This window comes from Anser brachyrhynchus, assembly GCF_964034855.1.
Source record: "Anser brachyrhynchus genome assembly, chromosome: 3".
In the NCBI taxonomy this organism is placed as follows: domain Eukaryota; kingdom Metazoa; phylum Chordata; class Aves; order Anseriformes; family Anatidae; genus Anser; species Anser brachyrhynchus.
The window spans coordinates 88,079,489-88,104,917 of NC_137696.1; the positions used below are offsets into that span (position 1 = coordinate 88,079,489).

Here is a 25,429-nt window from a genome sequence, read left to right on the forward strand (position 1 = left end):
TACATCAAAGCGGCCCCCACCTGCCCCTTTAAGCTGTGTACCCACAATGTGTTCTGCTACTAATAAACAACCAAATTATCCGGATAATGAAATTTTGGAAAGTGAGCTTTTGATGTGCTTTAACTTCCCAATAATTCCCTGCAACCTTTGGACAATCTCACGCTGTAAGCAGTGACCCACTGATCGATTTTTCACTTTTATTTATTTATTTTTTCTTAAAAGCAGAAGTTTCCCCATTGCAAGAGAAAGTGACGGTTTCCTACAGCATTACAGAAGCTGCACGAGTTGCTCTCTCCTTTCCGCCGGGTGATGTCATGCCACGGTTTCCTGGGCACCCAAAGTCCGTGGGATGGAATCTGAACTCATTTGGTCTGTTTGTTTCCTCAGATGGCTGGAAAGCGAATGAACCTGTATTTTCTTCCACGATGGCTCCGCTCCGCTGTCCCCATGCTCCCATGCGTGACGTGAATTAAAATAGCTCTGTGGTATCTTCTCATTTCCTTGGATGACTGTGTTGTGCCGTGCCTATCCCGTCCCAGGAAAATCCTTAATGGCATGAGCCACGTTGGCAAAACCTGGAGCCGTACTTCCTTTCCTCCTTTTCACATCCCCCTCCCCTAGCTCTTGCAGACAGCCTGGCTGGGAGCCAGTTCAAAGCCAAGACATTTACACGTAGGTGTCCACAAGTAGGTGCCTACACCTGCTCCAGTTTGGCTGAACTTTCACTGTGGTCAATGGAAATCTGGTCAGGACAGTCACTGGTGCATAGGGAGTGTTCCAGTTGCCCTACAGCAGATGCACCAGCTGGAATTCATTACCTAAACAAAGGCGCTGGTGCTGGTTGGTGGTCTCCAGGTGTCCCTCTAGAAAGGATCATAGATCATGGTTTGGGTTGGAAGGGACCTGTAAGGATCATCCAGTTCCAACCCCCTGCCACAGGCAGGGACACCTCCCACCAGAACAGATTGCTCAAAGCCCCATCCAGCCTGGCTTTGGACACCTGCAGGATGATCTCAGGCAGGTCTTGTGTCATATCGGCCAGCCTCATGTGTCTGTCTTGGATGTTTCGATGTCCCTGTTTGGGCAACTGAGTGCCCTGTTGTGGCTGGTCTGCTGTATTGCCCTTTAGGGTGCATTCCCTGTAGTGACTACATCTCCACTGAGATGTAGCTAGTCACTCTCCTGGATGGCCAGGCTTGCATGCATGTGTGCACCTAGCACCATTTTGTTTGTTGGCACCTTATCGTTCTTCACCAGTCATCATTCACAGCCGCATTATTTTTAAACAAATGCCTGTTCTGCCCACCACAGCTATGTGCAAACATGGAAACACAGGAAAAAAAAAATAATAATGAAAAAAAGAGGTGGGGAGCAGAACATCCTTGCACGCACAATATTGTCTTTGACTTGCCCAGCCCAGCCCAGTTCAACCACAAACTCCACCGACCTCTTCCGTGTCTGGAACAGGCATGCTTTAGTCTGGCCTGGGAGAGCACGTCAGAAACAGCCCGGGATGTCCTAGGGCACTGCTCCTTTTGTTTCAGGGGTGGACTTTGGACTGCTCGTGGAGGGCCACCCTGCCTCTTATGCCTGCTGGCTATGGCCATCCACAATGTCCCCCTTATCAAGCTTCCCTATTTGATTCTGCAAGGGTCTCAGCTCTTGTAATGTTCACGTATGGGATGGTTAGACACCCAGTAGGCACCCTCTTGCTGTAGGAAGGGCTCTCTGATGACAGTGCCTTTATCTTGAAAAACATGTTATTAGACATGAACTAAGGCAAGAAGAGGGAGCAGGTGGGGGACCAGCCTTGTGCTGAAAACTTCTACTCCAGAGCTATGCCTGGATGTGCAGAGCGGGGATATCTGAGCTAAGGGACATGTTACTGAAACAGGATGTCCACTAGATACCTTGTCCATCTGCTCCTATCACAGTCTCTCCAGCCTATCACTGATGTTTTAAGGAAAACATAATGTTGTGAAAATGCACAGAAGTGCATTTGACTTGGAGCTAGAGAAGACAAAAAGTGTACCAGAAAACATGTGTTTATGAGGAAGAGAGAAGGGCTAAAGGGAGGAAAAAAAAGTGTTGTGTGCATAACTGTTAGTTGACTCCTTTCTTTTTCCACTTCTGCTCCTCTGAAATAGGTGTGCTCCAGGATGAGTCAGTGTCATCCTGTGACACTGGAGGCTGGTCTTTGTATTCAGCCCAGGCATACGTCCCTGGAAAGTTCTTCCAGAGGTCCTTTAATCATTTCTCACCCAGGAGAAATGGCTCTGACACAGGCTAAAGATACTCACCACAAATGTCGCAAACCTTGGTTGAGCAAGGGTGAATTCCACACACAGCCAGCAGTACCTCGAGAGAGCATGGGCATTGTCACTCCTTCGCTGTGGTTTCTCTCTAGGAAGTGGGTTGCTCTGTGTTGTTCCCCTAGGTCACTCGACAGACTTGTATGGGCAACGAGCTCTTGGTCTTATTGTGGAAGCCAGCACTGAACAAAGGATAATGCATATGTAACAACTTTGGGGATTAGACGTTACTAGAAGTAATTCCTGGAGCTTTTGACACTGTATTTCTTCCATGGCATCTCTGTCACAGGGCCCCAGCAGCTCACAGCAGACATTGCAACACAGTTGGTTTCAAAATATTCTGCAAGTGCCAAGAACGGGACGCCACTCAGCTGCACCGGATGGCTTCTAGAAGGAGTCCTTACACTGAGGCCAAAGCAACCCTCTCTTCAGGGACTGGCTTGGAGGTGACTAAGCGCTGTCACAGATGCTGGCAGCCAGCAGGGTACACGTCCCGCGTGGGCGGACCTTCTCATGCTTTGCCACAAACCTTCCAGGCTTGCATGGCTGAGCAATCAACCGAGCTGCAAGGAACGGTGTTTTCTGGTATTCCTCTGTTTAGAGGTGTTACAGGAACAGCCAGACTTCTCTTTGGCCTTTATGTAGAAAGGGGCTTTTTTTGTTACCCTAGCTGTTTGTTTGCAAGGCTGTAAACTGAGGTCAGCCGCTTCTTACCCAAGAGTGAGAGCCGAGAAACAATGAGCTGCCTCAGAGGAGCTCAGAAAACTGTCTGTGTCATAAAAAATGTTGTTGGTTTCTCACAAAGCTCATCACCTCCATGCATGGCTTCATTTTGTCCCAGATCACATGATCTGAGAGGCGTCCTCTCATCGATTCTCCAGGGCTGAACAAAACACACTTCCTTCTTGGGTACAATCCCACAGCTGTGGTGTTATCTCTGCCTCCCATGTCTTAAAAGTCTGAATTTTCATTGCTATGCTCAGTCCAAACAGACTAAGTCTCTTTTGATGCTACTATCTTTCTCTCTTTTCATGTTATCAGTAATTGTTGTTGGAGTCATGGCACAAACCCAAGTAATCTACTGCTTTATCTCTGGTGTAGAGTGATTTTACGTTAGTAAAATCAGAAGGAGAAGTGTTTTGCTTTCATAGAGAAGAATTCACTAACTGCTCTGCGCATGTCACTGAGGTGATGAAGAAAAGGAGACAGTGGCTACCCACCACCTGTTAGTTTTGTAGGGGGAGTGTACACAGGGTTCTCAAGCAGTGTGGCCAGTCAGAAATGTGCAAAAACCCTCTCTAGAAAAAAGGCTCCTTCCTTCTCACAGTACAGCAGAGGTGGAGTGGGATGGGGCTAGTGGCGAATACCGCCCCTTCCAGCTGGGAAAGAGCAGTTGTTATGTTACCTCTTCCCTTGGCATGGAATAGCAACCTCATGTGGTTGTTTCAAGCCCCTGCTGATGCCGAAAGTGGATTTCAGTTCCTCGGTCTCTGTTCCCGTTCCCATGGTGTCTGCACGCCATGGTGCACTGTGGTTAAAGTGCATTTCACCAGTACTGTATACACCTTCTGGACACAATGTCTGGGTTCAGCTATGTATTTTTGGCATATGATGCTTCATTTCTACTTTACTGGGAACTGTTATGACATTGGTATTATGAGTATTTATTGCCTGCTCTTTAGAAGCATGCAGATTCCAGCCCCAGAAGTGTCTCAGATGTTAGGTGTTACTGAGACCAGACATAAAGAAGCCTTAGGCCAGAGTTTACAGTCCAGATTAAGAGTACATGGAGCAGGCTGTTAAGCTAAGAACTAGATACATGGGTAGGGAAAAGTATCAGATGGAAAAAAAGGTCTGGGAAAGATAATGTATAAATCTAAAATATAAGTTTTGAGATCATAGTTGGATTTTACTTATGCATTTATTGTTTGGTCAGAAAACACAGTTTGGAAATCTAATCCACTGACTAGTTTGGTCTCCTCTTGCCTGACCTGTTAAACTGTGTAGTTGTACATATTGTGCCTTCCATTAATAAAGCAGGTTGGTTGTTACTAGCAGTGTGAAATATCACCATATTTTTTAAGCTATGATGCATGATATCTAGTTCTTAAAAATATTTCCCATAAGGAAGCAACTACCAAGACTGGGTCTCACAGTAGTCAGTGTGAAGAGAGAGGCATCCTGCCTTTCATGGTCACCTACTTTAGAATAAAATTTCTACTGATGGGATCAAGTCTAGATGACTTTTGTTAGGTCAAATGAATCCCATGTGCACACAAGATACAAACATACAGTCACAATTTTATACGCGCATAAAACACACCAGGGTGATGTATGAAATTAAGATGAAGATAGATGTAAGATATTTTTAAAAGAAAGAATAACTCAGAGCCAGCATTGGCCATACAGTTTTAATTTGTTTTCATGTACATACGCATTACGGTAGGGTTTTCATTATAAGATCATACAATATGCTTCTTGGTTGGACTTCTGATTCATGTACTGTGCAGGATGGACTATGGAAGCCTTCACTACCGTACCTGAACATTACCAGAATGTTACTTAATTTCTAGAATGCCTCTTTGAGGCAAAGTAACGATGTCATCGCTGTTTTACAAATCAGAGGTTTATGATGCACAGAAGTTAAGATGAGAAGTGTCACCTCCCTCAGTCTCCTGAGACATGGCCTTTCAGAGCACTCGGGTGGGTATAGTCCTTTTCTCAAGCATGGTATAACTTCAGTTGTAGCTTTTGGTAGTCCTACACATTGCAGACCAGAGAGCCTCAAGTCACGTGTACAGATGATACGATCACCACTCATAAAACAAAAGTGAGCAGCGACTGTCTAGCAAAAGTTTCACCAAGTGAATTCCCAAATATCACGGTGAACCTACAAAGGTGCAAAGGTGTTGAAGTAAAGCACTGTTCTTTCTTCAGGGTTTGTCCAGTGGCTTTAACCATGACAACATTCTTTTTCTACAAACCTGTTCCTCATGCCTTGTGTCATTTGTACCTCTGCAACAGATGAGGTCTGAAGGAGGAAACGAATGAGGCCAGAAGGAGGAAAAACACCTTCCATCATTGTATAAACTTGATCATCTCCAAAACATTTTTTTTTTCCATAAAAAGCATGAAAATGTCAGTGGACAAATAGTAGGTGGCCATATACTTTAAGATGCTGTCATTAATACATGGGGCTGGATAAAAACAATTTTAATGCTGGTATTGCCTGATTTATCTATATTTGACCTGGAGACCTTAACAAAGTTTTATTTATTTATTTATTTATTTTAACAATTTTCCTGCAATTCTGTAGGGTTTTTAAAAAGAAAATTTAAACAAAAATAAAACCCTCTTCCTGCTGTCTTCAGCCAAAATGACAGACAGTAATGGCATGTTTTCAGTCTTCATGGTACAATATTGTAGTTGGTCAGACAAGGGGTTTCACAGAGACTTGCGGGAAGCAGTACAGTGTCACATATACATCCCAAGGCCTGTAGAGAGAGATGGTCTTTACTGATAACAATACGCTCTTTCTGCTTGTTCCCTCCCTGTTTGAGTCCTCCTGTCTCATCTCTTCCATTATTTTATTTTATTTTATTTTATTTTATTTTATTTTATTTTATTTTATTTTATTTTATTTTATTTTATTTTATTTTATTATTTTATTTTTTAACTATTTTTATTTTTTTTTCTAACTCTGGCTCCAGGTACTAGTCCCATTCTCTTTGCTTGTACTACTGCTTATTTCACTTTCTGGCCCATCAGTCCTACAAGTTCATTTGATTTCAATGCCCTGCACTGTCACCAGCTTACCAGTCAACTTACTACTTCTGGCTTGGGTTTTCCTGGCTCCCACTTCCACTTCACTTGCACTGTAAATCCCAGATTCTTTCTCCTTTCTATCCCCAAAACATGTATGTTGAAAAATACAATTCATCACTTTGGAGTATCCAAGTATTATTCAAAATGCATAAACAGAAAGGTATCATTCTTTTTCTGGGCGAATTTCTTGTTTGCACCTGACCCATTTAATCAGTGGGAAAATAGTTCGCTGCCGTTGCGCCCATGCACTGCTCGTCTAGTGTGATGCTGCACTCTGCTGGCTGTGGCTTGTACTGTCACTTGCATTTTTCAGTCTGCTCCTCTTTTTCTACAATTAGTTTGTATTAATCAATTTTCAGTATAAATGCAAGTTTAGCACAAATCATTCCTACTTCGCAGCACTGGTTTTCATGAAAGCTGATGGACAACCTTCTTTCTGATTTGGCTTCCATTATGCTCAAGTCTTACAAAAAAACAATTAGAAGAAGAAAAGATGAAGAAGTGGAAAAACGGCCGATCATCCAGGTGTTTCCTACATGTTTGCCAGACCTCAGTTTTGCAGGTGCCATCTCTTGTGAGAAAGGTCTCCATAGTCCATGCCCCTTTGACCAAACATCCCAACTATGATAGGCTCCAGGCATCTTTCTGTAGCTCCTCTTTCTTAGAAGCACCGCTAAGGAAAAGTCTGCATGGAATTTGCAAACAATCAAAGACTCAACTGGTCTAATTAAAACAGAATGTACTAAGAATGTACAGGAAAGCTGGAATGGACCAAAAGGAGCTGTGTGAGTAACTAACTCAGTTTACTCAGCAAATGTCAGGCCAGGGAGGTACATCTTGGATTCATTACAAAGGAAGCAATATCTTACTTGTCCTCTGCTCCTATCCTCGGGCAGCTGTCAGCAAGACAATCTTTTCCTTCCTCTCCTTTCTGATCCTCTTGACTATAGTGTCTCAGAGACACAGCCTCGAGTGTCTGACGTTTCTCGTCCCTACTGCTCCCGCAAACACTGTTCCTTTATAGCCTGTGACCACTTTTGATGTTCAAGTTGTGACAGATTTCATTACCTTATAAGATGGGCTGGTTGCAGTTTCGCAGTTATATTTCAACAACGAAATGTCTGCACCATCTGGGATAAGAGTCTCCTCTCTACAGTGGTTAACACCTTCTAACATGACCCTCATCCCTGCCCCCTCCAGCTAACTCCGGAGTTATATTTCCCAATTTCCTTTCTCAGAACTTGGCATTTCAAAAGCCTCTTTGATCTTGCCATCACCTCGGTATGCCTGAAGGGTAAAGATGTGTAGACCGTGGTTTGCATGTCAGTCTCCCCTCATTCAAGGTGTTGGACTGGCTAGGATGATTTGTCCAGAAAGCAGCAACACTGTTATTTTTGTACTTTTTTATTACTGATGCTTCTCCTCCATAACACTGATGAACTACTGACTCATTAAAGTCCATCCATCCCAGTGGCTAAGAATTCATTGTACCTTTTGCTCCACGGAGTCCTGTTCTTGGGTATTTAATTCTGTATTTTTCATATCTCACGTATTTGATTCATGTTTGACCTCAGTTGTCAGCAAAGCAAAAGAAAATTCCACCAGTGAAGTAAGGCGCAAAACTGAAGAATAATACTGTGCTGCTGACTCCTTTTGTACGGCAGAGACTGTGGTATCTGCATGGCCTCATCTATAAACAGGAAGTCCAGTCAAACTTTGGATTAAAAAGTTAAAACATGTTTCACAGAGGAATGGCATCATACTACCTGCCTGGTAATTTCCAGATTCCTTAGAAGTATAAGTGGCATAAATTTTGTTCCACCAATGCTATGCAGCAACAAAAGACATTATTTTATTCTTTACAAACCCACGACAATTTCAAGCTGTAAAGATTTCACTATAGAACAACTTGAAAACTCTGTAACTCTCTTTCATGAGCTCTAGCTCTGGTATTTTCCTTCTGATGTTGCCCATTTTAAAAGCATTTCTTGATCCTCAAAGGCCATGCACACAAGAAGGACCCAGCAGACCCTGCTCTTGTGCCTTATTATTTTGCACACTCATAAACCAGCTGCTGTTTCTGAGCTATTCCTATACAACCGAGTACATCTGCCAGAAGAGTCCTCTTAGAAAGTCAGAAGTATTTCCCCTTAGCTCATCCCTTCACCATCCATCTCATGGAAACAGTTTTTATTAAGCAGCTATGTGATTATTCTGCCTGTCGAAATGTTATCACCATAGCTGAACAGCAACAGTAGGTACTGCCAACTGATAGCCGTAGATACTAGAGGCACCAGGATCTCAAAAGACAGAAGAGAGCTAGAATCCCTTGGTACTTATGACACCAAATAGCGTTAGTGACATATTGTTATTCCACTATACAAAGTTGATTTTTGGAACAGAATGCCATGTTAAAAGGATCTGTTCCCATTAATATCCTGACTGAAAAGTGTCAGTCTTTAAAAGGTGCAAAGTTACAAACATAACCTGCTTTTTTTTTTTTTTTTTTTTTTTTTTTTGTGTTGTATACCCATTTGGAATTTTAGCTCATTTACGCTGAAATGGGTGGAAAAGTGTTAAGGTCAAAATAAAGGTGTCTGTTACTTTTTTTTTTTTTTTTAATAGACCTAGTTTATTTTCTATTCAGATCATTGGCTTACAAACGTTTTTATAGTGTTGGCTTTTAGGATGGGTTGAGAGTAGGACTTCTTGTTTTACGCTAGAAACGTTTCCTGCACTGCTCCAGTGCCCCCCTCAAGGGATGGGTATTAAGCACCAAGACAACAGCAGGCCAAGGTCTGACAACCCGGCTTAGGACATGCACGAGGCAGAGTACGAAATAAACGTGGAGAAGCATTTAGGCTGTCAGGTTGGATGTGGACTCATATGGGTTTAGATCGAGTCTTGTGAGGAGCCAGTGCTTAAAGCCCGGAGGCTCGCCAGGTCACCTCAGCTTCTTCAAAATGGCGGCGGTGGCAGTCCCGCCGTGGCCGCTTTCCCGCCTTTTCTACCGGGCTTCGTGGCTGGAGCCTAGCCTGTAATGGCGGGCGCTCCTGGCCGTGCTGCCCGCTGGCCACCGCACTGTCGGTGCTCGCGTGGCGTGAGGCGCTCCTAGGGCTCGCCGCGAGAACCGACGCTGCCTCCGGCGTCCCCGCACAGCTCACCGCCCTCCTCCGCCCCCTGCACGGCCTGGCGAAGCGCCGCGTCGCCGTTCAAGGCAGTCGCTCCACGGCATGGGGCACAGCGCAGCTCAGAGCCGCGGCAGGGCGGATGGAGCCGGCCCCTCTGAGCGCCTTTCCCCCGGCCTCCATGAGAGGGGGCTCCGGCTCTGCTCATGGCTCGGTCGTACGGCCTGCAGCCAGAGTGGTTGGGACGTGCTGACGGGCGGGAGCGTTAGTGTGAAGCTTCATTAGGAAGTATTTGGCTAATTAGGGGAGACCTGGCGGTCGCCGCACCGAAGAAGAGGGCTTTGGGTATGGAGCGGACAGACCCAGGCAGGAACGCACCATAGCAGGGTCTCTGCCATCTCCTACCCCGGCACACTGTGCTCTTGGGACTCCTGCTTGGAGAAATCCCACAGGTGCAAAAGGAGCGGTTTTTAGAACAGTTTTTTCCTTCAGAATGAGGTGAATCCAGCAACAGAATATTTCTGCTTCGAGACAGCCCTTGTGATAAGCAAAGGACGGTGGCAAGGCTACCTGAGCGGGGCAAAACCCCCTTGGAAGATGGCAGGCATCTCCCCTCAGAAGATGGCAGGCCAGGGGTTAGGCCTAGGGAAGGTCCCCAGAGTGTGTGCTCTCATCTGGGGTTTGGGCTGCTTAGACTGGCTGCACACGGTGGAGCCAGAGATCTCCTGGAGCAGATATTGCTGAGGAGATGCCTCATATGCCCCGTCACTGACAGGAGTGATGCAATGGCCTCTCTCTCCACCCTGGTACTACTAGCTGAGCCTCAGTTGATGGCAATCCCAGGTGGAAAAGGATTACTCAAATAGTAATTCCTAAGTATTGCTGTGTTTCAAAATTATTGGGTTCTGCAGTAGACCTGAAACCAAAGTAAAGGGTGGCATGGAAAAGGCATGTCTCAGGTCTCTTTCATCAGAAACTGTTATCTTCTACTTTCACTATCAGAGAGAAAACCTAACAATGACACTTCGTTCAGATTTAAAAAAAAAAAAAAAAAAAGTAGCCCTGGGAGAGCAGAGCTTTGCTAACAGTTAAGCAGATCTAGGTGCAAAATGGCTGCTGCCTTTGCCTATCAGCAGAGTTGACAGGGAAAGTGCACGCAGCTGTCTGCTCCCCAGCATCACCCCTTCCTTGATGCTATCCTTCTCCTCAAGCCTGAGAAATTGGTTTTGCTCTGAAATTTGTGGGTATTTGCATTTGTAACTTTGTATTTGCGATTCTTCATATATTGCCTGACTATTTTTAGGGGTCTTCAGGCAGTCAGACTAGTATTAAACTCTTACATAAAATTTATGAATATTGCAAGGGTTTGGATATTACACAGTTATGTTTCTTTTTTCCAGTGTATAGTGTGTGGTTGATACGAGTTTGGTGAGATTTTGTTTCACCAGAGATGTTAGCTCCACTCCTGATACCTCTTCAATTGAAAGGAAAGTCTTGTGTCTATTTTTTGTAGTGGTCATAGTGGCTGACTTAACAAAAAGCTCCAAGTATGTGACTATATCAGCTCTTAACTATGTTTTGAGAGGACAGTTGATATTCTAAATGATAAAATTGAAAATGGTAAATAACACTGAGATGCTGAACACCTGAAGGACAGGTAAAGTCAAAGGTGGGGGAAACAAGTCATTGATTTCCTGTTTTCTTACAGTTCTGTTCTGTATGTAATGTTCTAAGAATATGTGAAGCAGGGTTTGCTGAGAGAGTTAACGTGTTTTATTGGACTAGCTTATATAGCTGGAAAAATAAGTGCAAGCACTTGGGCACATAAGTGCTTCTTCAGAGAGCTTGCCTGTTTTTTCCAGTTGTATCCTGTTTTCTGACATTTAGCTGAATATCTGAGTTTCCAGGTGTCTGAATTTGTCAGAGTCTTTAAAGACCTTTTTCAGTGCCTGCTATAGAAATTCTCTAATTTGCGTGAAACTTCTTTCAACTCATTTCTTTTAGAACTGTATGCATAAATATTTTTCTCATGCATCCCGAATGCGTGTATGTGCACCCTTTAATATCAATAACTGAAATGGAAAGAAATCTACAAAAAAAAAGGTTATTAAAACATTTAAGCATACAGAAGGCCGAAAATTTATAATGCAGGAGCTGAGAACATTCTGTATTGAATACACAATTTAGGATGTGCTACTTTCCATATTCAACTCTTCTGTCTCAATAATAGATAGTAACCATCAGAGGGCACTCCTGATCCTACAAAGAAATAATGTGGTTTGCTAGAACAATAGTGAACAGTCAGACTTTCCTAATCTGGAAACATGCTTTACATGATTTATATCCCATTGGCATCTGGATTATGAGTCAACAGATGATAAAGTCAGATATTTATGACACCTCCATTTACCACCCTTTACAGCACAGTGCTAAATACCGTATAACTGATGCACTTGATTTAAAAGTGACTTGCAGCATAGTAGTTCTAGTTATTTCTTCACAATTTAATATGGTGCTTAGCTAGGCTGCGAAGGAAGTTTGCTAAAAGAAATGATTAACAATAGGGTCTGTGTTTCTTTAGCAATGTCCTTAGCGTCCATATAAGAGTGTTATTTTGGGTCAAGATGCTGTGTCTGGTATAGTGTAGTATGTTCTAACTCACAGTTGCATAAGGATAGCTTATTTGGATATATGTGAGAGAAGAGGCAGTCAGATAGCTTAGGTTTGTGCTTAGCAGAGAAGTGTGGTAAGCTTTAATATTTCATATGATCTTACACCTCTGCAAATTCCACCTTGTACGTCTTTTTGTAGTTGTCTTTTTTTTTTTTTTTTTTTTTCTGATGAGAAACACTTCCGAAGTACAAATTTCTTTGTTTTCATTGCGCTTCTATCTACTGGAAGGGAGCACTTTTTTCTCCTTGCAAAAGCAAAAACTTGAAAACAGTGCAATTTCTGAGTTTATAACAGAACACTCACAAAAAACAGCAAATCAACTACCATTTTTTTTTCCTGTTAGGAGTTTGTATGTTTTTTAAAAAGTTCTGGTGGCAATCCCTGACTCTATGACAGGCACGGAAAGTAGGAGTAACCTTGTCATACTTTTTTTTTTTTTTTTCCAAGCATCTGAGCCACAACTTTATTAGTGTTTATTCCTTGAGAAGAGGGAACTTCATGCAATTCATTATAGGACTCCACTTGTAACACTAGCAAGATCGCATGGAGAGAGATTCAGGAAAAAGGAACATATCCAAGCCAAGGGAACAGCAGGCACTGCTACTTGTATGCTCCAGTACCTCAGGAGTAGGATTCTTGTTTGGTGTCTGGTCTGGGCTCCCTATTCTTCCCAGTGTTCCCATCCGTGTTTATCTTGCACTCCTTCCTGGGTTCATGCACCAGCATCAGTGACATTTTAACAGGTAGATCCCTTTGCCTCTTTTTAGGGGAGACAGATTTGGACTGGGTGCGCTGTTCAGTTTAGCTCCAGTACGCTACTGTTAGAATGAGTTGCAGTGACCGTGTGAAATGGTTTCTGCGGTGTTGAAATTGCTCCATGCTTCTGTGTTGGTATGAACTCTGTTGACATCTAACTTGTCCCAAAATCCCAAATCCCAGCCCTAATCTGTGGTTCTCCAGAAGAGTTCTGGGGAGAATTTGCTGTCCTTTGCCACTAATGTCCTTTGTCGGCTGATGGCTGAAAAGCTAACACTTGTAGGCAGTTTCAGAGATAGTCTAAGTTGCCTGGAGCACAAGAGGGAAGGTTGTTTCCTTTACATTGTCATAATAGGCATAGGTTTATTAACGTAGATTTTACTTTTCTAGAATTTGCCTGCATACTGTTTGCAAGGGCAAATAAGACAAAAGACATTACTGTATCTCATATAGATGACAGAAATACCCAGATGACAGTAAAGATTTTTTTTAGACTACGACTCTCTTTTTTCTTGGATGCAGATTGCTGTTGTGTACTTGGGGTTTTAGGAGGTACTGCTGAATGTTGACTCATTTCTCTGTTTACAATGTAGATTCAGAAATGCTTTTAACCAACCAAACGCATCCAGACCTTTTCTGTGGCTTGTTAAAATGTCTCCACTGATAGCAAAGAGTATGAAAACAAACTGTGGGTTGTGAGGATTCAAGTGAGGACATGCCAAAAGTTGATTTGTCTTCATCAGGTCAAATGTTTCTATGCTGGGAACAAGAAACATTTTTAATGGCCTGGCATACCCAGCAAGAACTGTCTGACAAGAGGGCGTGTGGTGTATGTGATGTGCTCCTAAAGGTTTACGGGAAGCTTGTAGGCACAGATAGTCCCTTGGCTGGATCCATGGTGCTGAGGTGAGCAGAGCTGAGCAGTTGTCACCTGCTGCAGGACATGTGGACACTCAGATACTTAAATCCCATCTCAGTCCCTTTGCCTAGCCTGTGGAGGAAGTTGGGCAGCGCTGGCAGCTTCTGGACAACGATCCAACGAACAAGACACTGAGCCTGGAACTACCTAAAGGAATAGGAAAGACAAATTGCTTCCAGTCAATAGGAAATACTGAGTGAACGTTCCTATGCTCAGAGGACTGAGATTTGGGTGGAAATGAGGCTATTAGAGTAAGGCTATTCCATTCTGTAATTCTCTCTGCCTCCTTAAGAAGGGAAGTACACGCTGAACTAATGATGAAAAGGCCAAAACTGGTCATGCTCTTAAGAGGGTCAATAGCCACGTGTCTTAGGATCTTTGTGGTCAGAGGCCAAGAACCAATGTGGATCGTTAAGCGTTTTGTGTGCTTAGAAAAGCACAGACCTCCTGTTTTGACATCACTTCTAACCCTCCTGGAGAAGGACTGTACAGCAGACTTTCTGGGGTTCAGACTAGCAGATTAGTACATATTTGTTTTTTGCCTTTTTTTTTTTTTCTTCTTACACATGGGAAATTATGACAGAACAATTGTAATTACTTGGCTAGAACATTGCTTTAAACTGTCTGGTGTTGACTGTCTGTTTCAAAAGTACTTTATCTTATCAGTGTCCCTTTTTTCATGAGCTCACACTTTCACAAAAACCATTAAATGCCCGCCTGCTGGAAAGACTTCTGCAGGGATTTCTGCTCCTCTTAAATCAAGGGCAGCAGTCATGCGGCTTACGCTGCATCTGATCATAGGACTGTTTTTCATATTTTCCTGAAATGATCTGTTCCTGGGGAAAAATGATGGAGTAATGAGATGCTGTGAAATTCAGAGATAGCATCTATCTGGAAATGGACTTCAAGGGGCTTAGGTATGGTGGCGGCAGGCTTTATAGCCCCGACTGTCTGCCACCTGCTGCGGCTGGAAGCGACTGCCCCCATGGTGAAGGAGATAAGAGGGGTGTTGAGGCACCAGTTTCTGCCATCCCTGCCATGAGGGTGGTCGCCTCTGGGACAGGGGAAGGCACACGGTGGGGTGCTGCTGTCTTAGGCTGGCCCAGCTCTGCCAGCTGATCCAGAGAGCCCAAGGAAAGGAAAGGTTTGTTCTTGACAGTTTCAAGTGGCAAAACAAGGGGCTACAACAACAAATGGTGGCTTAGGAGGTTAGAGTGGAAGTTAGGGAAAGCTTTTCTCTTTGGAGGGCAGTGCAGCGCTGGAGCAGGCTGCCCAGGGAGGAGGTGCAATACCTCCCTAGAGATTTTCAGGACTTGGTTAAACAAAACCATGACTGACTTGATCTGGTGCAGTAGTCCTGCTCTGGGCAGGCAGTTGGATTATATGACCTCTAGAAGCATTCCCAATAACAACATTTCTGTGATTATGTGAAAAAAATATAAAGATTTTGACTTCAAATAACATACAGTTTTCAAGCAGCTTAGAAGAGGTGATTTCTTTTTTTTTTTTCAAAATGATAGGCAAGAGTATTCACAGAAAGCTTTTACCACCACTTCTCAGTGTTTTAAGCAATGCTAGTCCAGCTATAGGCTTTGCTTAAAAGTTATTTTCTATTTGAACACTCTTAAAAACGAAGCTTGCGTCACTTAACTTGCACAAAATAAAGAACTCCTTTTCTTTTCTTACCACCGAGTAAGCACTGTAGTTGATTAGGTACATCTCCTTATCCAGTATGAATAGCTGTTGCACGTATGTGTGTGTGTGTGTGAGAGTATATATAGGATATCTCTAAGAGGGATAAATGCAAACATTTTTTCACTCAGCAGACTGCTAGCTCTCAGTTGTCACCTCATAACTATAAATAATAGTTTTGGAGCTAGGTATATTTCAGACAGAGGCACAGAAAGAGCGAGCAAATAGAGTTATTTTTTTCCATATCATTGGCACACCATTGTTCCGCTGTGGTCAGTGGTAGGATGTACAAACAGTATTTGAGATTCCGTAGGAACCTGTTTTGTATTTATGCTAGGCCAGCATCCTGTGGTATTCAACCAGCGGGAGGGATGGGAATGATAACCAGGAGCTTGCTTGGGCAAGAAAGGAGAGGTGCTCTTCCATAGTTAGTAAAGAGGCAGAAACTCGAAACGAAGTTGCACTAACGTGCATGGGCTTAGAATGCAAATTCGCCTACGTCAGCTAAGTTTTGTCATGGCAAAAGCGCAAAGAGGAATGTGGGAACGCTTTCAACAGGTTGTCTTCATCTGAAAAAACAAAGCAAAAACGTGAGCAAATTTTAACCAGAAACTGAATGTTAGCCGCTTTTGTGAGTCTTTCAAATGCTAACATCCATGGAAGAAATACTATATTGCTGTGGCTTTTCCTCGGTGTTTTTGCAGGAAATGCCAAACGGCAATGCTCTCCAGTTTAAAACATGACACAAGGAAGACGCACTTGCAAAGCTGATTACTGGACTTTTACAGTATCTTTTCTGCCTGCTTTAATAAATTTTAATGAGGAAGTTAGCCTTTTGGGGTTGTTGAAGTCAGCTTTTTGTTACGGTGGAGGCGGGGAGGTAACTGCTACTGTAGCAACGCTGGGTGGCACTCAGCAGTACTCTGGCCCAGTCCGGCCGCTCAGATGCACCCCAGTTTGCTCCTGTCACATGAAGGGTGCTTTAAAAACGGCCATCGCTTACAGATTCCACCTATAGGAGTTTTCAGCTGGCCCTATAGCACGTCTTTATGACCATTTCCTTCACTGCTTATTTATCCTCAGAGAATTGTGAAATGTAGAGACCAAGTGGTTGTTCAGGTTCACTGAAATGCACAGGAAGGATTTTTACTGATCATTTCAAATCCTCTATTTAGCTGCATGGAAAAAATACTTAATATCATTAGTAATCTAACCATATAAACCCCCTTGCCACTTTAAGGTATACTTTCATGCAGTTTTAAAGAAGGAGAAAGAAAGAGAAGCCATGTTGGAGTCTAATCTCTAAAATTTGTGGAGATTCCTTCATAATTCTATTCTGTCGTCTCAGGTTCAGGGAACAACTGTTACATATTTATAAATCTGCATCAGCGCAGATTAATTCTTTGCAATCTGCCTTCATAAAACTGGCTTGGCAAAGAAGCAGTGTGGCTGTTTAATTGTACAGTGATGCCCAGCCAGCTAAGCAATTGTTAAGTGGGCTATTCAGGCAGCGAAGGTCACAAGGAAATACATATCCATCGGTTGAAACAAAAATTAAAAAATAAAAATGAATCATTTGATTCAGTTTTATCTTTAAATTCATTCCTGCGGAAGTTTTCTGACATCAGTAATGGAAATACTAAATGACCTTCCCCAAAGTCGCATTTCTGTTTATTTTATGCTTTCATTTTTATCACTAAGAGAATTATTTGGGCAAATTACAATAAAAGTTACTGGCGTTTTATAAGTTTATCTGTACTCTACTATTTATTTCAGTACCAAAGGGCCAATGGCAGTTATGTACAGTAATGCAAGTTCTTACACGCTTAAGTCTGGTCCTGCGAGTATAATAAATGAGATCTACTCTGAAGAATTTGGAAAGCCAGGAGGTTGCAGGGTTAGCCTGCAATGAAATACCAGGGGACTGAGGCCCTGATCCCCAGTCCATTCTTATTTGTAAAAGCACTTCAGCACACGTGTATCTCTAGGCATGTGTTTAAGACCCATTGACATCAATGAGACTTTAGCTGATGCTTAACCTCTGAGCATATGCTTAAGTTTCCTGCTGAATAAGGAGGGCCTTGAGCATATGCTTAAAAATACCCTGCTGAATTGCTGATCTCTCTCAGGCCTCTAGCCTGCCCTAAATACAAACCTTTACTTGCTTCTCTAGGTCACTTGTTTTGGCTTGGACTTCAGATTTTTTCTTCTTTAGCATTTCCTTTTCACTCAGCTGGCCAGATCTATTTTCTGCAGCCCCCATTATCACACACACATGGTGTTCATTATCACTCCACATTGCTCCACATTACAAAGTTGAGTACCCCGTTGGCTAATTTAATGCTTTCAGTGAAAGTGCTATCTATTTATAGTTTTCTGCAAATTTAAAATCGTGTATGGGGAAGCTGTTGTCAGTTAAACAAACACATTGTTTATATTCAGGTGCTGTCGGGATACAGCCCTTTCACTGTAATCCTTTCACACTCTTTCGCTGTACAACATTATTACCGTATTTGCTGGGATATTTAAAAGGTTCCAAAATTCACTGTAGCTCTCACAGACTTTTGGAAAAGTTGTATTAGCTGTTGGCCACAGTATTTAGCGCAGAATATTTTCTCACCAAAAATGCTGTTTTGTTGAAGCTGAATTTTTATAGCATTATTTCCACTGGAAAATTTCAATTTCCCTGCAACAAATTACATCTAATGGCGTTTTTCATATCAAATCAATGTTTCCGAATTAAATATTTTTTGAATTATTTTATTTTTTTGGTGTAAAAAGAATAAAACACTCCTTTAAAATTGTTAAAAATTTAAAACATTTAAAACCTACAATTTCAAAGGAAAATGCAAATAAAGGTTTTCTTCCATAGAACACTTCCCACATGAAAAAGAGGGTTTCCATTTAGTTCTAGTTAATAATGTAGAATTTACCTGGCATCTTTTATTACTACCATGAGAAGCATGTGAAAGAATTACCTCAGTGTAGGCTCTCTGCTCTGAACCTTCACTGCAGTGTTTGTTGTGTTAGAAAACTGACTGCGCTGATCCAAGTAATGGATGTGGAAACCCCCCCAGATTCAATGGTCACAAGGTAAATGTTTTTCTGGTTTAGTAACACAAACGATAGTTCTTGAAAGTGCCTACAACTGCTGGTTTTCTGTTAGAACATAAAATAATCTTAGTAGATACCTAGCCACATGTGAAAGGATAAGCATCTTCCAGATACAATGTCCACCTCTTTGGAAATTATAAAGAGCTGCTTAAATGTTGGTTTTATTATCCGATGCCCACTTCCAGACGTTTGCCATTGAAGGTTCATGACTGAAAAGGGTTTCCGCTGCACATGCTGTTTAAATACATTTCTTGGACTAATCCAAGAAACCACCAATCAGTGAACTGAAACTCAAGCTTGTACTCGTCAAGAGATTTGAGATCCTCATGTTACACCAAAACATAACAGACTGTTAAGACTATTTCATGCTTTGTTGGCATCAAATAAACCAGAAGTACGCAGGAAAAGGTTTCCTCCAACTTTGATTTGTCTGAATTTGCCAAAATTGAGATGTTCCGCATGCTTTGCTCTTTGCTTCAATCACTGCATCATACTTCTAGGGTGGTGGATTTTGCTTTCTCTGCAGGTAAGGAACAGAAACAACATTTTTTTCACCGAGGCATTATGGTTCGGGCACGAGGGGGCATTTTTTATTTTACTGGCAATGCAGGACTGCATCTTGAGCTTGCAAGGTGTTGCTGGTGGGTGATGGATCCCTGTTCCTCCTTGCAGAGTGGAGGTTGCAACATCGCTATAGGCTCACGGGTCCCATGCGAGTGCCAGTAGTTGGCACAACCAGCGCGATGATCCCCTGGGGCCATTGGAATCCAGTGTGTATTTTAAGATTTGAGGACAGACCAGATTCTTAATTCAATGAGAAATTCCTTTTTGCTTCCTTTTTTTGCTGACTCAGCATATTGTTTGCAGCTGGACCAGAATGTGAATGCCTCTGTAGAAGAGTTATATGACTTTCTGGCAAAACTAACTAGTATGGAACTAATTGCAGCCCACCCAAACCTAGCAGGAGGCAGGGTTTTCCTTTCAATTAAAAGCATTCTGCTAGAAGGCAGCGCACAAGATGTAATATGTGTGTTCAGATGAACATTTAATAATAGCTTTCGTGGGCTTTTTTGAAAAAAAAAAAAGAAAAAAGTATTCAGGAATGAAAACAGGCGGTGGAATTTAAAGAAAAATATTAACTACAGGGTCCAACTCAAAACCAAAACCTGGGAGTATCTTTCCTGACAAATATTTCTCATCTACTAAAGGGATAGATCTGAAAGAATAATTGGAAAGGCCAGTATTAATTGGACTGATCTCATTTGTTCAGGTGGTACCAGTCTTCTTTGCAACCACTCTCTGGTTCTTACAATGTCCTGTCTGTTTGGCAGGTGTAAGGTACTGACTCCATCCTGGTTGTAAGGAGGGGAGGCAGTTAGCTCCAAAACAAAGGGAGCTGTGATTTAGGACAGCAATTTAACCTCTGGAGCAGCTTGACTCAGTTGACATTTATGTTTGTGCTCTTACTGCTCAAACTACCCACAAAACCAACTCATCCCCAGAAGGCTAAAGGGTCTGGATTAAATATGGTGGAGGGACACTCTTCAAAGCAAGCTGCCTTGTCTGCCAGGGGCTAAAAATGAGGTTTCGAGCTGCCTGCTCTACAGAAACAATTGTGAGCAGGGAAGAAGGGAATGGAAATGAGGCTGTGGAAGAGCAGGGGGAGGTGACTTCATCTCTAGTGATGGATAGGCTAGAGACAGTGCTGACTGGATTATTTACTTACATGAAGTAGTACAGGGATCTTTCAGAAAGTGGCAGAGGAAAGGGAAGGGTAAGAAGGGCTGAGGGAGTCTGAGTAGAGCTGGCCTCTGATGGGAAGGGAGCTAAGGAAGGCCCGCGGTGCTATGAGGTGCTACGGGGGAAGAGCATGGGCCACATGCACAATGCTGGCCAGGGTGAAAGCTAAGGTGTGAGGAGTCCTGGTGCCAGGGGTTTGGGGGAGGGAGGCAGAAGTGGTGAGGGCCAGAGGCAATGAGGCATTCCCTGGTTCCTCTTTTCCCTCTGTCTGTGGTGAGATGCTACTCAAAAGTAGGTAACAGGAGAAGAAAGGGGCCTGTATTCAGGGAAAGGACAGCAGGAACCTGGTGATGGGTTAAAGACAGAGGCCCACAGCACTACTGCTGGTCAGGAGGGTGGTGGGGAAGGGAACCCAGGAGATCCTACTGTATTTTTGATCCTACTGTATTTTTTGTGGTCCCTCTGGAAGTAGCTGGGCTATTCTGCCATCATATAAAGTCACTCACCCGTTCCTATGTCACTCATTATTTGGGGCATTGCATGGAGAATCCTTCCCCCTCTTTTAGAAATTTACCCAGTAGTTTTCTTTTTTTCCAATGTTTTTGGGTGCTAACTGAAAACACCCTGTTATCTGCTAGGGACCTCTGGCCGCCTGTCTTTGAAGATCACTATTTGAATGAAGACTGTTTTCCATCCAGGAATAATGGAGAAAGACGTGATCTTGGTATTGTGGCACAAGTTGCAAAAATAATTTCTGCTTGCTTGGTAACTTCATCCTTTGAAGTATCCAGATGCTCTCAAGGGTGTATGTGACCTCACCTTCTAGTTACCAAACTTTTCCAAATGTCGGATTACACTCAACACCAGATTAGGAATGTGCTTGACATTTCTTTATAAAGTGCAGGAAAATATCTGGGTAGAGATGAAAGCAGATACAAGTGTAACTGGGATACTGGAATAAATTATATATTGCTACTATTACACTTCTCTTCCTGTGCTTCAGCCTACCTTCGTGCTGGAGCTTTGGCTACCATTCAGTTGTCTACATACTTTCTGAGAACTCATGAAAAATTGGTTCATTTTAAGTCCAAATCACCTCGGCAAAGGAACTGCAGCAGTGCGCTCTGTAGCATTTATATTCAGAAACAATCTGACAGTCTACTTTTACACCCTTGACTACTTACATCCACATCTTAAATTATAGGACACAAAAACCTGCCATTGCTGGTCCAGTAGAGTTGGCAGTTACGTGATCATGGACTAATGGAAATGCCAGTACGGTGTTTGATCCTGCTGCTATTTGTATCCAGAATTTATGTGCAGAAAGCCGTAGACCAGCACCTGAAAATGTTCCAAAACAATTTTGTTATAAAAGCATAAATATGATGAATATTTTACAGATGAGTGAAAGACTGTTCATATAACTCAGGAAGATGCATCATCTGTCTTTTATGGATAAACATTTTAAAAATACTGAGAAAAAGCTTCACAATTTGGAATAGGAAAGAAACAGAAATTTGCTGGGAGGTACGCGGGGATATTCCATAGGAATGTTCAGCTCTGGTCATGACATGAATAATAGAGGCATCAGCAAGATAACAATCTCTGAGCATTCAATATTTCTTATTCATTCTTATTCAATAGCATTCCTATGGAGCATTCAGTATTCTTTTGGCATGGTTTATGTTAATACATTGTTGGTTTTCTTAGGCAGAATGGGTCTTAGTATTTATCATGATTTTAACTTGTGTAAATTAGTTCAAATCAATGTGTAGAAAAATAAACTAGGTGTGTCTAGTCTGTTTGCTTTTCTCAGTATGTTTCAAACCTACTTACTGCTTTTACTTTTTCCCTGAACAGTCATCCATTTCCAGCTGACTTTTCTTGGGGATAAAATGACCATTTCATTCACCTCTTGCTTCTTGACCTCTCTTCCTTATGTCATCTTTAGTTCTGGCACTAAGAAAAAGGGCCATTGCCTGTACCTTCTCTTCACCAAGTGCTGCTCCACTCTTCTCTCTTAGCAAGTTCCTGTTCTCTGGCCACTATCTCAGTACTTTCAGAAAGCCATCACTCCTGATTTTCACACTGCTCTTTATACAGAGCAAGGCCTATGTTCTCTCTGCCATTCTCAGGCGCCTTTTTCCTTTTCTTATGTTATGGAAGGATTGTCTGATTGTGAGCAGGTATGCTGTTGAGAATAATGTCTTACTGAGAATTAATGTCCCTGTGTGGGTGAGTTTGTAGCTGCCCATTTGCTCGGTTCTGTCACAGTTCTTGAATTGCTGCATCCCTCTGCCAGGCCTCAAAGTCCAGTGGTCTGCCTTGGCTTGAAACTGCTTCGTATCTCTCAGGGAAGACCTCATGGTCCGTGGACTTTGACTCTTCAGAGAACTTTGTTGCTTACTTCTCGATCATTACACTCCCCACTGGTATATTCAGAGCCCATCTTGCCCTCCAGCAGACTAGGGGCGATGTTATGGCAAATAAGCTGTATTCTGTTTGTGGCCTTGTCTTATTGCTTCATCTGCTGCTGCTCACCCAGGGACTCCCAGCATGGTGGTTTACAAGGCAGAATGGTGGAGAGAACCTGAAGCTGAGTAACACCGTGATATGAAAGGCTGAGCAGTACTTTTTATTTGAATGTTAACTCTTCATGTTAACCCATTTTGAAACCTGCATGTTTCTTTGGATTGCCTTGTGCTATACTACATACCATGAGGCTTTAGATAGAATCTTGATTTCTGAACCAGGGCTTGTTTGGGCAAGGGGTTCCCTAGAGCTTCTTAGCAAGTGAAAGCAATTTATGAAATGAACAGGTGGCCCCAGTGTTTGTTCTTTAATTTGATTTTAGGGGAAGTGATGGGGGTTGCATGTGTGCATCTGAGATTCAGGCAGTGCCTGTGCTCTCACCCTGAATGACCTCTGTCACGTGTCAGTCAGTCCTGCACATGCCATAGGGACTGAAGCATGTGCACAGGATAGGAGCAGGAGAAAGGGTTTGCAGCCAGTCCACTCTTAGGAAAGTTGGTGGCTCAGGGGCATGTTCTGTGGTCACTGAACCCACAAGCAACTCGTACAGTGAAAGCTGAACCCTGTCCCTGGCAGAAACCTGAGAGTGGCTGTGGGCCTGTTGTTATTGTTGACCTCTGTCTGTCAGAGATCATGTTTTGTTTTGTTTTGTTTTTACTATTGGGCGATGTGCCCTATTAATCTATACCTAATTTAGAAGAGACTCTGAGGCTTTTTTGGAAGGCGAAGAGACCACATGTTTTCTGTGCAAGTATTTGAGAATGACTGCTGGCTTGTGGCTACTTTTCAAACCTGAGGGAATGTTGCAGAGAGCACCGGTATCTGCCAATCAGTTAATGCTGATTAAAAAAATTGGAGACGAAGGACACTTGTGATACTGTAATTGCACTTTCTGAATAATGGATCTGGCTGTAATTAAGGCCATGGCATTCCTCATACACAACCCTGCCAGTCAGAGGTTTTGTAAAAATTCTTGATAAATTGCTCCGGTTCAGAACTAGGAAATACAGAGCAAGGATAACAGTGAGAAAGAATGTGAATTTGTATGGGATTCACAGGCTGAGGTCTGGCATTTGAAGAGATAAGGAAGGGGAGATCATAAGCGTATTGGAAGGAGCATGAAGCTATTTATAGCAGTAGTGGAGAGATCAGGATGGGTATGCTCAGCTTTGGGGAACTATTGGGACTATCCACACGAGTTAAACTAGTGGGGCTACTCTTGTTCTGAATCTGCCTCTAAAGGAGCTGTTCTCTACTGACAGTGGAGAGAGTCAAGAGGAATTAACATCTCTAGGCTAAAATTACCCTTCTTTAGTTGTGAAGTAAGACTGCTATGGGAAATGACTGAAAGAGCTCATCTACTCCAGTCAATTATATACAAACGTTCATTGCAGGCATTGATTCTTTTCTTAAAATTCTCTGTTAATAGATTGGGACTGTTGAGTTTCCACTGCACCGCCTCACCAACCTTGCCAGAGAAAGAAGTCTGTAACATCTGAAAAACTAAACCTCCTGTAAATACAGAACATTTTTGGCCAATTCAAAATGAGCTACGTTCATGATAACTGGTTAATTTCTTTACTTTGTGCTACCTTATCTTTAAAGAACTGCCATGATTTTGCAGATCAGTCTGTTCTTTTCTAGACATCAATAACTTGAGGTCTTTCAATATTTCCTCATTTTCCTTCTATTTCTAGACTTCTTCTCCAGACTCCCTGAAGGATGCTCACATCTTTACTGAAGGTCTATGCCACCATCTGATGATGAGACATGGAGTGGAAGAATTACTGCAGATGTGGAGATACTTTTTGATAGTGTCCTTGTCATTGCTTCTTTAAAGAGCTGCCAGTTCTCCAGGACTCTTTATTTTCCTTATCTGTTAAAATGGCATTTCTTGATGGCCATTTCCCTGAAGTTCTTTATGCACTTTGCCTCTTCTTCTAAAGAATCCACAGTCAAAATTACACTCCTTTCTTCCTTATCTTGTTCCTCCCCACTCCTTGGAGTGGAGTCCAGACAACTTCTCTCCTTTTCATCCCAGGGCAGACACGTTCCAAGAACTTCCTGGGGAGGAGTCTGCTCATGTATTGTAGACATCGAGATACTCAGTGCCCAGTCCAGATGTCCAGGCTATCTCTCTGGTCAGGGGGCCACATCCAGGAATGATCCACTCCATTCTATGATATCAGTCTTGGATTAATAGCTCTTGCCAAGTACTTATGTCTCTTCAGTGAGTATGGAAGTATTGAGTATTTGACTAACTTAGATGAGACAGGTCTTGTAATGTTCCTTTTTCAACTAAAGCTTGGGAAATAAAAGTCTCCTGTTAGCACCAAATTGTACAGGTGAGGTCATTTTGATTATGATCACCTCAAGGCTTGCCATGTGGATTTCCCTGTGTGATATTATGCTGTGTTCTGATCAAGGACAGCCCCACTAGCCCTCTATCCTTTTTAACATTGTCTGAAGACCTTAAAGCAACAGATCTCTCTCTGTTTGGATCTTGGAGAAAGTATATATGTGCTTCCCTGTCCCTTCTGCTTGAACAAACTACAGCCTCCTATAAATATGTCAATTCTCTTATGCCAATGAAGTCATAAGTCTGATCTTATGATAAAACTTCCAACATAGTGTTCTTTTTCCCATTACTTCCTTCCTGGAAAAGACACAATTAATTGACCACCATCCTACTTTAGCGTTCGAAAACTTTATTACAGTTTTATCTTTGATGATTTTAA

General features: G+C 42.6%; 1 long non-coding RNA gene across 1 annotated transcript in view; it reads left to right on the forward strand.

Moving 5' to 3' along the window:
• Positions 1–9,885, forward strand: part of LOC308193092 — a 14,901-nt gene extending 5,016 nt beyond the window's left edge. The window contains exon 2 of the long non-coding RNA XR_013949373.1: positions 388–9,885. This is a non-coding gene — a long non-coding RNA (uncharacterized lncRNA). The remainder of the gene's footprint in view (positions 1–387) is intronic.
• Positions 9,886–25,429: the final 15,544 nt, after the last annotated feature.